Genomic DNA, 17428 nt, shown 5'->3' on the forward strand with positions numbered 1-17428 from the left:
TGTATTTTGAAAATGTTTGTTATTTTATGTGTGAGTTTGTGCTTGTATGTCATTGCGTGCCATCTCAAATCTTGTTTATTGTGTTCCTGTATTCTTTGTGTTGTTATTGTTCTGTCACTGTTTGTGCCTTGTTGTGTAGTGTGTTTTTTAGTAACTATTGTTTGTGGGTGTTTATGTAGTGTGTTCACCGACTGATTTTGCTTTTCTTTTTTGTTTCAAAAAAAACCTCTCTCCCTCTGTAATACACACACACACACACACACACATTCACAAAACAGTTGAATGCAGAAAACTTAGAAAAACAATTGGAACACTGCATTAAAAAGACGGTAGTTACAGTGATGTGTAATGTAAACAGTGAAGTGAAGGTGAACAGTAAGATGTACACCTGGTTGCCAGATGAGAAAAAGCAGTTTGCTTGGACGCAATGATTTAGGATTTATAACTTATCTGTAAATACCTTTCCACTTCATAAAAAAACGTTAAGGTACTATTTTTAAATCTATAACCTAGATGTGAAACCATAACCTACGTGTAAAAATGGACAAATCATGTAATATTTCAGGACACCCACTGAAGATGCCTTGTAAAAAAGGCGAAACGCGTCTGGGTGTATAAGTAAAAATAAAAATTTTGATGTGTAGCACGAGAAAAGGCATTTTATTTGAAACAACTGCAATTTATATACAGCTGCTGCGAAAATGGCCACTACAAGAAACGTGGGATTAATATTAGTTGCATATTGTTATTTTCAATGAACAGTTACTCATTACATTCTAGAACAAAATAAACACTAGATTATATGACCTGAAATTCATGTACAACTACGAAAAAAGTAAGAAAGCAAGGAAGAAAACAGAAAAAATGTTCTTATACAGGTTGTAACCAACGATGTCTTCACAAAGTCTATTTTCAATCTTGAAATGAAGCTTTATATTCTGAATCACAGATGAGGAACGAACTGTTGTGGCATGAAAATAAATGGGCTATTTGCTGGGTTGGAGACTAGGAGAATTTCCTGTCAGTGAAAGTAAGTTATGTAATTAGCTAGGAAAATGGCTGGCATAAGATACCCATTGCTTCTCTTGACTTCAGTGGAGTTTGTTGGTATACCTTTCCACGAAATGGAATTTTAGAAACATCAAATTTATGTCTTACAAACTAAATTAATTGTAGTTGTAACTATTGTGTAGCATCTGTGTACGCTGGTTGAGAGAGCTGGGAGGACAGCAGAGCCTCCTAGTAGCAATAACGTGGACTATATTGGATGCTGGGCGTTGACATAATCAGTCAGGAAACATCCAGCTTCTAGCAGTGAAGACAGAGCATTACAGTGATTGCAATGGGTTAAAAGACGCTCCTTGGTCCATATAATAGTATATGAGATTTTATCATACTGATATGCATCAGTCTAGCGAATGATTACTATGTGAATTGTGTTCGTGTCAGTTAATAAAATAGTTTACGCCTGTAATCAGAGACCTCCCTCCTCAGGGCTCGCTCTTTCCCTCCCTCTCCCCCTTCTCTTCTTCCTCCTTTTACCCTGCTGACCACCTTCTTTCTCCTTTTCATCCCCGTCCCTCTTGGGCTTCCAGCTCCTTTCTGCTCCCCTCCACCGCCTCCAATCCTCCCCCCTCCTGGTTTCCCCTTACCATCTCTCCCCTCTTCCTTTTCTTCCCCCCTCCTTTTTCTTCCCCCTCCCATTTCTTCGCCTCCCCCTCCTACCCTTCCCCTCGGTGGTAGGTCCTCTTCGCTGCAGTGATTTTTAACATTTTTGTTGTGGTGTCAGTGTTCTCCAGTGCTGTATGCGACGTTACTTTCCACCAGCACCAACAGTGTCGCCAGCACCAATCGTTATTGTTCCCACTGCGGTGTTTGTTTTCGTGTTGACTCACAGTGCTCATTCTCTGCAGGTGTGTGTGGCTACTGTCTATGTTGTTTGTAAATCTACCATTTATACTCATCTATTTTTGTTCTTATGTAATCACCAGTTTATACCATTCTATATTACGTGTTTTTTCTTATTTGACTATGTATTTCTGGAGCTCTCTTGGTTGAAGAGTGGCGTATTGTGCCACTGCCAGCCTACCCCATTTTGGGGAGTGAAATAACAATTTAAAAAATCAGCAGTGTCAGCGATTGGCAGGATTAAACTGTCTACTTTTATAATGATTCCTTCTCTTTCTTTATGGCTCTTTTACATGTATTATTCACTGGGACTTAGCTGGATATGTGATGAGCCAGACTAGATGCAGTGGCCAAGGCTACTGACTTGACATTCGGGCCTACCTCTCTGGGAACTGTGGCTTACATTTCAGAGGAAAGCATAAGCATGTGAGATGAACTGATTGCTCAGGGCGGGTAGTGGATGGCTTCCTGGACATTGTTAGCACTGACATCTGCAAGTTGTGTCTCTTCAAGATATTACATCTCTGGCTGGGTTCGCAGCAATCGTATAACATAGTGTGGGGAGCACCTGCACTCACACAATTTGTCAGTATATACAAGCAATGCCTTCCAGCTGAAACGCATTTCAAAGGAATTTTGTTTTGTCCCGACGATTCACCTTCTGCATCTCCAGACATGTCTCCATCCTGGAACTGTCTTCTGTGATGAGTCCTGCTTCTAACAGAGTCCTTATGACCAGCGAAGACGTGTCTGGAGATGCTCTGGACAGTGGTACCTTAATAGCCTTACTGTCTCCTGCCATATGATCCGACAAGGAATGATGGTCTGAGGGGCCATTATCATTTCATAGCAGGACCCCTTTCGTTGTTATCCGCGGCGCTCTTACAGCAGTGGTACGTCGAAGATAATCTACGATCTTGCCCTTCATGATGAGCTATCCTGGGCTTACATTTCAGAAAGATATTGTCCACCGGCAAGCGGCTAGAGTTCCTACTGCCTGTCTTCATGCTTGACACATAATGCTTTGGTCGGCTAGATCACCGGATCTCTCCCCAACTGAAAATATTTGGAGTGTTATGGGCAGGGCCCTCCAGTCAGTTAGGGATTTTGACAATCTAACTCGCCAACTGATCAGCACTTGGCACGAAATCCCTCAGGAGGACATCTATCAATCAATGCCAAGCCGAATAACTCTTTGCGTAAGGGCAAGAGGTGGAGCAACGCGTATTGACTTGCGCAATTTGTGAAGATCTTTCTCTGTGTCCCATTCGGATAGTTTCTTCGTGGTGTGTGTGTAATTTTTTTTAACGGTCCTACAGGCCGTATCAGATACCACTATATTAGAATCGTACAGGACCGAAACAACTGTTAGATCTCGCGACATATTTGACATTTGTCGGCTCTGCTATTTTGCGTAGTCGAAAATAAGAAAAGAAAATCACGATATCTCATACCGGATGTGAAAGTCTGTGCGACTAGAAAGTGCGTAACTTACTTTTGTCGCAAAACATACATTGAATCGCCAAAGAAACTGGCATAGGTATGCGTATTCGAATACAGACATATGTAAACAGGCAGAATACGACGCTGCTGTCTGCGACGCCTTTATAGGCAACAGGTGTCTGGCGCTGTTGTTAGGTCGGTTACTGCTTCTACATTTGGAGGATTTAAGTGACTTTGAAAATGGTGTTGTAGTCGGCGCATGAGCGATGAGACACAGCATCTCCGAGGTAGCGATGAAGAGGGGAATTTCACGTACGATCATTTCACGAGTGTACCGTGAATATCAGGAATCCGGCAAAACATCAAATCTACAATATCACTGAGACCGGAAAAAGATCCTGCACGATAGGAACCAACGACGACTGAAGATAATCGTTCAACTTGTCAGAAGTGCAACCTTCCTTAAATTGCTGCAGAATTCAATGCTAGGCCATCAAAACGTGGCAGAGTGCATACCATTCAACGAAACACCATCGATATGGGCTTTCAAAGCCGTGTACCCTTGACAACTGCACGACACAAAGCTGTAGGCGTCGCATGGGCCCATCAATAGCGACATTGGACTGTTGATGACTGGAATCATGTTACATGGTCGGTCGAGCCTCGTTTCAAATTATATCAAATTGATGGACGTGTATATGTATGGAGACAGTTTCATGAATCCATGGATCCTGCATGTCAGCAGGAAACTGTTCAAGCTGATGGAGGCTCTGTAATGGTGTGAGGTGTGCACAGTTTGCGTGATATGGGCTAGATACGCCTCTGACAGGTGACACGTACGTAGGCATCCTGTCCTATCATCTGCGTCCATTCATATCCATCGTGGATTCCGACAGACTTTGGCAATTCCGGCAGGACAATGCAATACCCCACACGTCCAGAATTGATACAGAGTGGTTCCAGGAACACTCTTCTGAATATAAACACTTTCGGTGGCCACCAAACTCCCCAGACATGAACATTATTAAGCATATCTGGGATGTCTTGCAACATGCTATTCAGAAGTGATCTCCACCCCCTCGTACACTTACGGATTTAAGGAGAGCGCTGCACGATTTATGGCGTCAATTCCCTCCAGCGCTATTTCAGACATTAGTCGAGTCCATGACACGTCGTGTTGCGGCACTTCTGCGTGCTCGGCGGTGCCGTACACAGTATTAGGCAGATGTACCAATTTCTTTGTCTCTTCAGTGTGATATCGCCCCCTAGTTATAGATTTAGAGAACAAATGGTAAAATTACTAGTCTATCTGGATGGCTAATGGGTATTTGATTAGCTGTTCTCATTGATGCTAATCCTGTGTGTTAAGCAGTACGCCACTTCGGTAGGCGCAATAGGGTAGTGTACTGTTCAGTCATGAGTCACAGTATTGCGTGAAAAGTGGTTCTTGCCGCCTATTTATGTGACACGTCTCTGGGAGAGGTTATAACTCTTCACATATCAAGGCAAGGTATTGGTGATGGTGCCAATAATGTTGAGGCTAAATAAAATTACGAAGCATTTATTCTACTACATTTGTGTCACGCTTTCTAGTAAGATAGTGCCATTTACACTCAGATACTGGTAAACAATGTCAACACGAATACCTGTGTTTGCCAGAGTTGTTGCTCTAAAGCCCACAAGAAATTAAATAGAGAATAAGAAAACGCGACTACGTAAATCAGCAAAGAAGACAGAAAATTATTCACAAATAACGCCACCAGCGAAACGCAAAGTTTGAGTTCCGTACCCAACACAGCGTCGTGCAGAATGACGAACATCAGATACTTGGCTTTCCTCTTATTTTCCCCTCCCAGTGATACGTCACATTCAACAGTGATAGTTCAGCGTAAGTTTCTTAGTAGCCTGAAAAACGTTGCCAGAATTTCATAGCTATCGGCTACCTGGCAAACGTGCTGTTTTTTTTATCTTCCTTAACTAAATACTTATCTATCTCTCCAGCCGTTCTGGAATTTTGTGTGTATGAAATCCGAAATGTGCTAACTAATGTCGAAAAACAAATGTTAGATTCGAGGTAAATATTTCTGTTTTCGAGTCATCAGTCTTCTGACTGGTTTGATGCGATCTGCCACGAATTAGTCTACTGCGCCAACCTCTTTATATCAGAGCAGCACTTGCAACCGACGTCCTCAATTATTTGCTGGGTCTATTCCAGTCCCTGTCTTCCTCTACAGTTTTTGCCCTCTACAGCTTCCTCTAGTACCATAGAAGTCATTCCCTCATGTCTTAACAAATGTCCTATCATCCTGTTCCTTCTCCTCATCAGTGTTTTCCACATATTGATTTCCTCTCCAATTCTGCACAGAACCTCCTCATTCTCACCTTATCAGTCCACCTAATTTTCAACATTCGACTACAGCACCACATCTCAAATGCTTCGATTCTCTTCTGTTCCGGTTTTCTCACAGTCCATGTTTCCCTACCATACAATGCTGTGCTCCAAGCGTAGATTCTCAGGAATTTCTTCCTCAAATTAAGGCCTATGTTCGTTACTAGTAGACTTCTCTTCGCCAGGAATGCCCTTTTTGGTAGTGCTAGCCTGTTTTTGATGTCCTCCTTGTTCAGTCTGCCTTTGGTAATTTTGCTGCCTAGGTGGTAGAATTCCTTAACTTCATCTACTTCGTGACCATCAGTCCCAATATTAAGATTCTCTCTGTTTTCAGCCCTGCTACTTTCATTCCTTTCGACTTTCTTCGATTTTCCCTCAATCCATATTCTGCTATATTTCTGTAATTAACTCCACATACAAAGATGACTCCCTTCAAAACTAAAATCCTAACAGTTTAGATAATTTAAATATGAGCTATGCAGTCGAGCAGTTCTCAGAATTAGACTATCGTAAATGTTATGGTACATGCATGTAAATTTTAACTTCACGTCGATGAATTTTTTCGTTAGCTTCAAAGGTGAAAATTCGATAAAATAATATTTGTCGAACACTGACTATATCAGTGGAAAAAACGTTTCGCTTGCCATGCAGATTCTAATCAGGGCACACAATAATAGTGAAAATATTCAGAATGGAACTGCTAACTGTTGGAAGATGTAGGTTCTCACCACCATATAACTGGTAGGCGTTTGAAGTCCTGCTTCATCTCGAAATAAGTTACGAGTCTTCTATAACTCAACTGACGAAAAAGGTTTGTTGCATACATTGTTAAGATGTTACTGAAACGTTCCTCGGGGGGGGGGGGGGGGGGACGTGTCCTTACTTCTAATAAAAAAGCTTTGTGATTGATAGACTGCAGTGGCGGAAAGCAGTGTTACGGACGTGATCAGCCTCAAATGACGAAGATGTGTTTGTGCCTAGAAAATAGGCAATACAGCGAACATATGCCGCTGGAGGAAGAACTATGAATGGTCAGTAGTTTGCACTTACCATTCGATTCGTTGAACAGTAGATCACAAAGTTATTTTAATCAACTTATGGCGACACGGATCCCGCCTACGCAAAACACCAGATTGCTTGCTTACGCTCGGCGTCCGGCAACATGCAAGCCAATCTCAAAACTTTTAGGCATGACATAAGATTGTTGTGGTTGGCAGGAGAGCCAACCGTGTTTTTCTAAAGGAGGCCGAAATGCACGCGTCTCAGCTCACGCAGGCTGGCGTGAGGTCTGGAACATGACAAGGGAATTAGAAATGAGAAAAACGGACGTAGCTGGTGGAATACAATGGAGAACGTCGCTCTTTAGGTCGTAGCAAATAACGTAGCTGAAGGCTATGCTAACTATCGTCTCGGCAAATGAGAGCGTATATAGTCAGTGAACCATCGCTAGCAAAGTCGGCTGTACAACTGGGGCGAGTGCTAGTAAGTCTCTCTAGACCTGCCGTGTGGCGGCACTCGGTCTGCAATCACTGATAGTGGCGGGTCCGACGTATACTACCGGACCGCGGCCGATTTAAAGGCTCCCACCTTGCAAGTGTGGTGTCTGGCGGTGACACCACAAAGATGTATTTGGTACTCAACTAGGCATCGTGCTTGAGACTACACGAGCAGCGTCTCGTTCACGATGTTAGGCGCGGGTAAAAATTATCTGGAAAAACCATAAACCCACTCATCTACAATATTTGCTCAACAGATAATCACTTTCCCAGAGAAGAAAGTGTATTGACCTAGACCATGAATCTGTGCCTACAGGGTCAACATGAAATGAAGCAAAAATATTTCGGAGGTCATTCAGGGATACTTTGTGCGCATTTTGGTACAACGGACACTTTGTCTCTGGTGGCGTGTTACAGGTACTTTCACTTTTTACCTTGATTTATATTTGATCTGTAATGGACTAGAAATGTCTACACAGTAGTGCAAATGTCGACGGTACGAGCTTTGCACCCTGTTTGGAGACAAACTTGTTGCATTTACTCACGTTAGTTGGTGCTGACAGCAGTAATGTCCACTTGACCCTTCGCCCTCGAACTTGTATTCGGTCGGTACTGCTCTGTTGTGTTTCGGGTCTGTTTTTCCGGCATTGTTAGCTACTCGTTAACAGTGATACAACACGTGTACAGATATGTTTACTGATCAAGTGTTGTCCGAGCTACACCTCGTGTATTGATTCAGTGAGTCCAAATGGAAGAGCTGTCCAGTGATGCAATTCTCACGTGTTGCCGAATCAACAAACATGTCACAGTAATTTAACATCATTCTCGGGGTTGTTGCATTACTCTGTTGTTCTTTGGATTGCGCCTTTTGGTGGCTGCGTATTACAGAATTTTTTGTGTTGTGAAGACAGTTTCACAAGAACAAAAAGTAACTGTAGGAACAAACCAAATACGGGTAAATAGTAATTAAATTATTATTATGTAACGAGCCATCAGAAACCACAGGTCTCTTACACCAAAATACTCTGAAAATGTCCCTGAACAACCACCAAAATTTGTCGATGAAGTTTAGCTTCAACCTGTACAATTATTTTAGTACCCATCTTTTCATGCCGTCGTTCTCTGTGCAAGTACTCAAAAATTCTCTGCATAACGTATATTTTGCTTACAAGATGAAGTTGACAGGTATATTATATTCTCTAGCTTTTATCGAAAATTATTTAGTGTCTCTTGCGTACCTAGTAGTTAATCTACAGCTTTTATTCGAAAAAAGCTTACATAATTATCAAAACTTCAGTACAGTAACGATTAAAGGAAGAAATGTAGCCCAGTTTCTTTTTCCGGACGAAGTTGCTACTGGCTAACGATGGTTTTTACCATGATTTGCTATTAACCTCGGAATTGTTGAGAAAGATGTCAAAATTCCTACTTCTGCCAAAACTGTTCCACTAAATTTTGTGAAACCGTACGGCATTCGAGAATTGATTAGCAGTGTTAGTGGTGCCGAATTTTCAGCCTGCAAACGCCAGAATCGCTGAGCCGTGTGTAGCAGTGTTTACGAAGTAGGATATAGGCCTAGTTACAAATGCACAGTACACTCAAACATCATATTACTCTGAATTATAATGAAGGCAGCAAATACGTAACTGAATCGATAGACTGTAATCCAGCAAATCGTAAATCCGCCACGGCGTGCCTTTTGCTCTTTCTAACCGCTGGTACTTTGCCGCCAGAATTTGTGGCTGCGTTCCGAAAACGACGCAGCCGGCTGTCAGACATGTCTGCGCCGCTGTAATAACGCCGCGCTGCTCAAATACTAGTAATGAAACAGCGCATATGAACTGTAATTAATGAGTATTTGTGTACTCTGGCGCAGATACAATCGATGTTGTGTTGTTTACGCCGAACGCTGCGCAAAACCGACGCGAACTCCACGAGCATTCATTAAACTCAGCCACGCCGTGCGGGAAACTGCAATTGTAATAACAAGTGTTTCTCGCTGCGGGGAGCACGAGCCACGCTAGTGCTATCCGCTGCCCACAGATGGCTCTGCTCTTACTTGTAGCGCTCATCTACCACGCGACATTCAAATTCCCACGACACTGTGCATAGTCGTTGAGTTTTCTTACTTGAATCTTCGTTAAATAATGTAGATCTCTCTTTAGCAGGTTCCGAAATTTCTATGCCGCACTAAACATCTCAGAATGTTTCGTTGACAGACAATGAATGCTCTGTTTTCTATTACTAGTCTACAGATTAATCTGTGTTACGCTTTTCATACGTGTAAGTGTGTGTGTGTGTAACGATGCTACACATGTGATGTTCTCTCCGTGTTTCATCATCATTACTGTTCTCACACAAAACCCTTTACCCCCGTAGTTTGTAGCCTTCTATAAGTTATCACGTGATGTCTTCTGGTAACAGCCAGTGTTGCAATAATACACGTGACGCTTCGTTACTGATGAAAATTTAGTCTAACTCTTTTGCGAAATAAATCTGGAAAATCTCCCAGGCGCGTTCTGCTTTCTCTCTCTCTCTCTCTCTCTCTCTCTCTCTCTCTCTCTAAGACATCATCAGTGGGATCTAGAGCGATACAGTTTTGTTTTGATAGAACGATACAGTTTTGTTTCGATATGTGTTAGTTTTAGATTATCAAACAGTTCAAGTAACGTTCTTTTTATGTAAATAAGAATTACTTACAGTTTGTTGGCACCTGCGTTTCCTCTAATCTGACGTGGAGGCCGCACTGCCACTTCATTTCCGAAACATGCGCAAGTTTATAGTTGTAGTGCGACCTCCAGACTAGATGTGAGGGAACACAGGTGTCAACAAACTGTAAGTAATTACTTATTTAAATAAAAAGCGCGAGGTGAACCGTTTGATAATCTAAAAACAACACATATCAAAACAAAACTGCAGCGTTGTATCAAAACAAAACTGCATCGACTAGATCCCATTGAAGATGCCTTAGTGAGAGAAAAAAGCCGAAACATGTCTGGGAGAAATAAATTACGGTTTCAGCAAGTAAAGGCGGTGCTATTTACCAAACAAATATTTTTGTGCTTGTTGGAAAGGATGACCATGCAAACAAAGTTTTTAATGCTGAAGTAATTTGTATAAATCTTTACGTCGTCTATCATTCAGAATTACAGCAGTGCGTAGCTGGCAGTCCTCTGAGTGAAATTAGAATCTACAGAACAGACCCGTGAGGAAAGGAAAAACTATCGAACGGGAGTAGCTAGAAAAAAGGGCAGATTTTACACTACTGGCCATTAAATTTGCTACACTAAGAAGAAATGCAGATGATAAACGGGTATTCATTGGACAAATATATTATACTAGAACTGAAATGTGATTACGTTTTCACGCAATTTGGGTACATAGATACTGAGAAATCAGTACCCAGAACAACCACCTCTGGCTGTAATAACGGCCTTGATACGCCTGGGCATTGAACCAAACAGAGCTTGGATGGCGTGTACAGGTACAGCTGCCCATGCAGCTTCAACACGATACCACAGTTCATCAAGAGTAGTGACTGGCGTATTGTGACGAGCCAGTTGCTCGGTCACCATTGGCCAGACGTTTTCAATTGGTGAGAGATCTGGAGAATGCGCTGGCCAGGGCAGCAGTCGAACATTTTCAGTATCCAGAGAGGCCCGTACAGGACCTGCAACATGCGGTCTGCATTATCCTGCTGAAATGTAGGGTGTCGTAGGGATCTAATGAAGGGTAGAACTACGGGTCGTAACACATTTGAAATGTAACCTCCACTGTTCAATGTGCCGTCAATGCGAACAAGAGGTGACCGAGACGTGTAACCAATGACACGCCATACCATCACGCCGGGTGATACGCCAGTATGGCGATGACGAATACACGCTTCCAATGTTCGTTCACCGCGCTAACGCAAAACACGGATGCGACCATCATGATGCTGCAAAACAGAACTTTGATTCATCCGAAAAAATGACGGTTTGCCATTCATGCACCCCGGTTCGTCGTTGAGTACACCATCGCAGGCGCTTCTGTCTGTGATGCAGCGTCAAGGGTAACCGTAGCCATGATCTCCGAGCTGATAATCATGCTGCTGCAAACGTCGTCGAACTGTTCGTGCAGATGGTTGTTGTCTCGCAAACGTCCCCATCTGTTGACTCAGGGATCGAGACGTGGCTGCACAATCCGTTACAGCCATGCGGATAAGATGCTTGTCATCTCGACTAATGGTGATACGAGGCCGTTGGGATCCAGCACGGCGTTCCGTATTACCCTCCTGAACTCACCGATTCCATATTCCGCTAACAGCCATTGTATCTCGACTAACGCGAGCAGCAATGTAGCGATACGATAAACCGCAATCGCGATAGGCTACAATCCGACCTTTATCAAAGGCGGAGACGTATTGGTACGCATTTCTCCTTCTGAGACGAGGCATCACAACAACGTTTCACCAGGCAACGCCGGCAACTGCTGTTTGTGTTTGAGAAATCGGTTGGAAACATTTCTCATGTCAGCACGTTGTAGGTGTCGCCACCGGCGCCAACCTTGTGTGAATGTTCTGAAAAGCTAATCATTTGCATATCACAGCATCTTCTTCCTGTTGGTTAAATTTCGCATCTGTAGCACGTCGTCTTCGTAGTGTAGCAATTTTAATGGACGGTAGTGTAGATACTCTTGTATGGTGTCCAGAAGTAAGTGGTGACCTGAACACATTTGCAAATGCCAAGGTACCACTGATGTTAGAATTATTTAGTGGTGAGCATCATTTGTCATGTCTTAAACGAGCAGATTTTCCTCGTACCTAACGTGGCACAACCGGGAAGTGTTCTACTAACAAGGGAACCTCCCCATCGCACCCCCCTCAGATTTAGTTATAAGTTGGCACAGTGGATAGGCCTTGAAAAATTGAACACAGATCAATCGAGAAAACAGGAAGAAGTGGTGCGGAACTATGAAAAAAATAAGCAAAATATACATACTGAGTAGTCCATCCTCAAGACAGGCAACAACAAGTATACTGTGAGCTCAGGAGCGCCGTGGTCCCGTGGTTAGCGTGAGCATCTGCGGAACGAGAAGTCCTTGGTTCAAGTCTTCCCTCGAGTGAAACGTTTACTTTGTTCATTTTCGCAAAGTTATGATCTGTCCTTTCGTTCATTGACGTCTCTGTTCACTATAATAAGTTTAGTGTCTGTGTTTTGCGACCGCACCGCAAAACTGTCCGATTAGTAGGCGAAAGGACGTGCCTCTCCAATGTTTAGGTGTAGCGTCCCCATACTACGGCGCACTTACCTCGCATCGGACGACCGGACGGACAGATAATAATTGTCTGAAAATAAAAAATTAAATTTTTCGCTCAAGGAAATATTTGAACCAAGGACCTCTCGTTCTGTACCTGTTCACGCTAACCACGGGACCACGTCGCTCCTTAGGTCACACTCTCCTTGATGTTGCCTGTCTTTCGCATGGACTACTCAGTTGGTATATTTTGCTTATTTTTTTCATAGTTTCACACAATTTCTCCCTGTTTTCTCGATTGATCTGTGTTCAGTTTTTCAAGGCCTATCCACTGTCCCAACTTATAACTAAATCTGAGGGGGGTGAGATGGGGAGGTTCCCTTATTAGTAATAATTTAATCCCCAATCTCACTTCAGGTGATTCTCTGAAACAAAGTAAATGTATTGTTTTCAGTGAATACAGTGGAGAGTTGTATTTCTATTTTTATGTCTTGTGTTTTACTATCCAATTATTTTTAAACTTGAATTTATAATCACAGTGATTTTGTTGGTAGAAACACAACAACTACGTGGCATATACTACAAAATCAGCTCTTAATAGAAACAGTTAAACGCCTATGTTACAGGGTGAAGTGTTTTCTGCAACTGAGAAATATGTTTATGTTTACTATAAGATTACAGATTATTTTCTGGGACATACTCACAGACCATTGGCAGTCTTCAAAATGTTCAAGAGTAGTGCATTAAATAAAAGAAATAAATGTCATTTCACTCCCTTGTGGTTGTCTCTGGCGAGCACCATTCACGATTCTATCATGCAACTTGCGTCCCTGTTCTTTTATCTTTTCTGTGTGTTCCTCGTTTGTAGACTTGCCAAATTTTAAGATAGGTTTTTCTTTCATCATTTGCATGTTTTGAGGTGGCTGTATGCGCTTCAGTTTTCCGTTTGTTTGTTATCGTTGTTGTTCGTCCTCATGTATGTGTGTGTCTGTTTGTGTTGTTTTTATTGTAATTTGTGTTTTATTTTCATGTCATGTAAGGATGGTAGTGGTGGTGCTGCGTTATAATTTCATATGGATTTGCGCTTTTTTTCTGTTTGTTCTTGTCGTCGTACTCAGGGAAAATCTGGCTGCGACCGCATTGGACAACAGCCAGTGTTGTTCTCAGTGCGCCACATGTGTTTTAATAATACTCCTTACCATGTCAACAGCCAAAAAAAGATCCTACTTTTCGTTTTACAATTTCAAATTCTTTTACATTCAACTAATGATTTGAAAATGGGTTTTTGACTAAGCTCAGTTAAATTTCTGTACCACAGTTTGGACCATTCCGTTGTAACAGGAAGCATGAGTGCCTGCCTACAGCACAGTGTGAAACAACGACTACCCACTCTCTCTGTATTTCAGTTCAGTGTAATCTCTTTACCTGCGAAATACAAGAAATTTTTTGATTCAGACCTTATATCTCGAAAAATTCTCATACTTTGTGAAACACTAAGCAGAGCCAGAATAGATAACTATAGGAACTCGTCAGGGTAGAATCTTCATTTTCTTAAATAACTCTGCAGACATTGCTAGATACGGCGAGAAAACTCTCGTTGTTGGCGAAAGGAATATTGTAACAATAGACAAGGAACCAGATCTTCTGTCAGAGGGACGAAATGCGACACTCAAATATGTTTACAGTTGGTCAACACGCAGTGAACTTAACATCCTGTAAATGTCATGACTTAGCTGTAGGAGGACTCTTTTAGTCGCTGTAAACTGGCATTGAACACAAGCACCACAAGCAGATTAAATTTCGATTTAAAGAGAGAAAATAATAGTCAACATTAAAGACAGATGGTAATTCTGCAAGATGTGCAATAAACACACAATTGTTTGAGATAACTGTTGACCTGCAGTTGATGTACTATGACCACAAAGGCAGATTGGCGAAGGAGAGATCAGCGATTCAGGATAACTCAAGATGGAACTGCAGAAATTGCGATAGACTTTTAGAGTCGATGACTACGAAGATAGGACGTCGCAAATTATTTTGGCATCACAAAATAAAAGCAAAAGAAACAAAAGCACACCGCCTTTTTGCCGTTATTGCATGCCATCAGTAAACGTGTGGGACAATTTCTTCACCTAGTATGCATCAAATTGATCTACAAAAAGCGGCTACAAAATTGTAGATGGGCTCTTCTCCACGAAGGGCCCTGACAACAAACTGCGCGTTGATCAAGGGTGTGAAATCATCTGCAGGTACGGCATCTAGGGTAGAGTGTTATGCACAAAGTACAGTTTACGTATTATTTTTAGGCACGGTGTTGTATTTTGCGGAGCAATTGTAAATATTTTGCTTTCTACAGATTGCACCAAAGCTATTTACAAAATATGTTTGATTCATCAGGTACAGATCTTATAGTGAGTGAAACACTATGTTCTTGTAGAACGATTTACATAACAAGAGGACGGTCAAGCTATACTCCACGGGTCTTGCATCATCTTGTATCTTGAAACAGAAGAAGTTCATCTACTATGAAGCATGGATTGCTTAGAGATAAATTGAGATTTTTGGCTCATCTGTTTTGTCTTACCTATTTTTACAGAGTAGGATGTAAGCTTGACATCAACAAAAGCAAAACGAGGATAATGGAATGGAGTCGAATTAAATCAGGTAATGCTGAGGGAATTAGATTAGGGAACTAGACACTTCAAGTAGTAGATGGGTTTTGCTACTTGGGCAGAAAAATAACAGATGATGGTCGAATGAGAGAGGGTATAAAATGGGGACCCGAAATCACAAGAAAATCGTTTCTGAAGGAGAGAAATTTGTAAACATGAAATATAGATTTAAGTGTCAGCAAGTAATTGTGAAAGTACTTTTATGGAATATAGTCATGTATGGAAGTGAAACATGAACGAGAAACAGTTTAGACAAGAAGAGAACAGAAGCTTTTGAAATGTAGTACTACAGAAGAATGTTGAAGATTAAATAGGTATAGCACATAGCTACTCAGGAGATACTGAACAGAACTAGGGAGGAGGGAAATTTGTGGCACAGCCTCACTGGAAGAAGGGATATTTTGATAGAATAAATTCTGAGACATCAAGGGGTTACCAATTTACTACTGGAAGGAAGTGCGAGGGGTAAAAATCGTAGAGGGAGACCTAGGGATGAATACAGTAATTAGATTCAGAAGGTTGTATGCTGCAATAGTTATTTAGGGATGAAGAAGCTTGCACAGAGTAGAGCAGCATGGAAAGCTGAAACAAACCAGTCTCCGTACTTAAGACCACAAGTACAACTATTTTACCTGTGTTGAAAATGGTCATTTCTGTTAGTTTCCAATAGATTTTGTTTCAAAACTTGCAACTGGTTATTGAAAACAGTTTTTCCTAATTTGATTTCACTTACTGGTTGTTGGTGTGCAGTAGAGTAACAATGTAACAGATAGACTATTAAATGTTATACTGATAAGATGTAATAGAATGCAACGCTCTTAAATTTTAATCAAATATTTGTTACTAGGTACGTGACCCTGGTGTACCTTGGAACGCTTTTTAACATTTGAAAAAACCGTAATTTCAGAGAGATACTGCAGCACATCAAAAGGAAATGCTATAATTTCAAGATGGGATCAGAAATATATTATGCTTCTATTAGAAGGCTGGCTAGAGGCAAAAATAAGCATAGTTTACCAAAGTATAATAGCTTCCGAAATTGTACTAAATGCTTTCTGTGAGAATTACTTTGAACAATTAGTTCATGAGCCCACACCAATTGTAAATGGTTGCGGAAACACAATTGTCGTCTTAGCCAAAAATACTCCTGATCTAATAGAGAGCGTCATGACGGATACAGGGATTAGTGAACACAAGGTTATTGTAGAGAGGCTCAAAACCATATCAACCAAAACCACTAAAAATGAACGCAAAATATATCTATTTAAAACAGCAGATAAAAATTCGCTTGATGTCTTCCTAAGAGAAAGTCTCCATTTCTTCCAAGCTAATTATGTAAGTGTGGACCATATATGGCTCAAATTGAAAGAGTATTGACAACAATAGATAGATTCTTACTGTTGCAGAAACAACTAAAAACGCTTGCCAAATTCAGAAGAACTCAAAATCTCGAAGACTGGCTAAGTTTCACGGAAGCTGGAAATTTAGTGCCGACGTCAATGGGAGATGGTTTTAATAGCTTCCACAAAGAAATATTATCTCAAAACATGGTAAAAAACCCTGAGAGTTTCTGGTCGTATATAGAGTACTCCAGTGGCAAAAAACAGTCAATAACGTCACTGCGCGATAGCGATGGAAGTGTTATCGATGATGGTGCAACTAAAGCGGAGTTACTAAATACAGTTTTCCGTAATTCCTTCACGAACGAATATGAAGTAAATATTCGAGAATTCGAAACCAGAACAGATGTTAGCATGAGTGACATAAAAGTAGATATCTTAGGTGTTGCGCAACAACTCAAATCGTTTAAGAAAGGCAAGTCTTCCGGTCCATATGGTATACCAATCAGGTTCCTTTCAGAGTATACAGACATAATAGCACCTTTCTTAGCAATCATATGCAAACGCTCACATGACGAAAGGTCTGTCCCTAAAGACTGGGAAGTACCACAGGTCACACCAATATTCAAGAAAGGAAACAGGAGTAACCCACTGAATTACAGACCCACATCACTGACCTCAGTTTGCAACAGGATTTTGGAGCATATAATGTACTCGAACGTTATGAATCACCTTGAAGAAAATTACTTGTTGATACGTAACCAACACGGATTCAGAAAATATTATTCTTGTGCAACACAGCTAGCTCTTTATTTCCCTTAAGTAATGAGTGTTGTCGACAAGGGATCTCAGATCGATTCCATACTCCTAGATTTCCAGAAGGCTTTTGATACCATTCCTCACAAGCAACTATTAATCAAGTGGCGTGCATATGGAGTATCGTCT

Source organism: Schistocerca gregaria, chromosome 5, assembly GCF_023897955.1.
Source record: "Schistocerca gregaria isolate iqSchGreg1 chromosome 5, iqSchGreg1.2, whole genome shotgun sequence".
NCBI classification, from domain to species: Eukaryota; Metazoa; Arthropoda; class Insecta; order Orthoptera; family Acrididae; genus Schistocerca; species Schistocerca gregaria.